Source organism: Ipomoea nil, unplaced genomic scaffold (assembly GCF_001879475.1).
Source record: "Ipomoea nil cultivar Tokyo-kokei standard unplaced genomic scaffold, Asagao_1.1 scaffold1576, whole genome shotgun sequence".
In the NCBI taxonomy this organism is placed as follows: domain Eukaryota; kingdom Viridiplantae; phylum Streptophyta; class Magnoliopsida; order Solanales; family Convolvulaceae; genus Ipomoea; species Ipomoea nil.
In genome coordinates this window covers 1,885,970-1,887,500 of record NW_017618004.1, presented here as the reverse complement: position 1 = coordinate 1,887,500, position 1,531 = coordinate 1,885,970, and positions in this window count along the sequence as shown.

Below are 1,531 nucleotides of genomic sequence, written 5' to 3'. Positions count from 1 at the left end.
ATTGCGCATTACCTAATAGTCGAGGGACCAAAATGAGTATTAACTCTTTATATTAAAAGTCTGAAATATAAAAGAGTTTAAAGTATAATGATTGTTGAAAAATGTTGGTGTTATAGGTGTGTAAAATCATGGCATTGCATATATATTTGTTCAACAATTTTCATTCTACAGACATGATTTTTTTTTTTTTGTATTAATATATAAATATCTATGTAACAAAAAATTAATAATACAAATTTTATATATTATTAGACACCTCTTTATATACAACATTTGACATTAAAAAAAATATATTCCCCATTGTCGTTGCAAATAAGTAACTTACCATTATGTAATTTATTATTTTTTTTTATATATTTTATTTATCATATTGTAAAAAATATTAAATTTTGACAAATGTTATTTATCATTATTTATCATATTGTAATAATAATAATAATAATAATAATAATAATAATAATAATAATAATAATAATAATAATAATAATAATAATAATAATAATAATTGGTGGTGGTATGACGGTGGTGGTGTGGTGGCGGTGGTATGGTGGTGGTGGCGACGGTGGTGGTTGCGGTGGTATGGTCGTGGAGGTGGCGCGGCGGCGGTGTGATGGTGGTGGCGGTGGTTGCGGTGGTATGATAGTGGCAGCGGCGATGGTGGTTGCGGTAGTATGCTGGTGGTGGCGGCGACGACGGTAGTGGTGTTGGTGTGATGGTGGTGGTAGTATGACGGTGGTGGCAGTGGTCGTGTGGTTGCGATGGTGGTGGTGGTGGTGGCGGCGGTGGTATGGTGGTGGCGGCGGCGACGGCGGTGGCGGTGTGATGGCGGTGGTATGGTGGTGATGGCGGTGGCGGTGGCGGTGGTATGGTGGTAGTGGTGGCGGCGATGGTGGTTGTGGTGGTATGGTGGTGGTGGCGGTGGTAGCGACGACAGTGGTTGTAGTGGTATGGTGGTGGTGGCGGCGACGGTGGTTGCGGTGGTATGGTGGCGGTGGTTGCGGTGGTATGGTGGTGATGGCGGCGACGGCGGTATGGTGGTAGTGGTGGCGGCGACGGTGGTATGGTGGTGGTGGTGGCGGCGGCGGTGGTGTGAAGGTGGTGGTGGTGGCGACGGCGATGGTGGCGATGGTATGGTGGTGGTGGTGGTGGTGGTAGTGGTTGCGGTGTTGGTGGTGGTTGTGGTGGTGGTGTGATGGTGGCGGGGGTATAGTGGTGGTGGCGGCGGCAATAGTGGTGGTGATGGTGGTATGGTGTTGATGATGTTGGTGGTGGTGTGATGTTGGTGTAAAAGTTGGAAAATGACTTCCCAAAAAAAAAAGGGAAGTCATTTTCCTCCAAAACAAGCCTATTTTCCAAAATGATTTCCGTTGACTTGATTTTCCAGGCACATCCAAACACTGGAAACCTAGAAAATGAGTTCCTCCAAACACACCCTTAGCCTTTTTTTTTGGATCTATGTAATATAACTCATATTTCAGTACATACCCACGAATCTCTCCACAAAATAAACACAAAGATAACCGCACTGTCC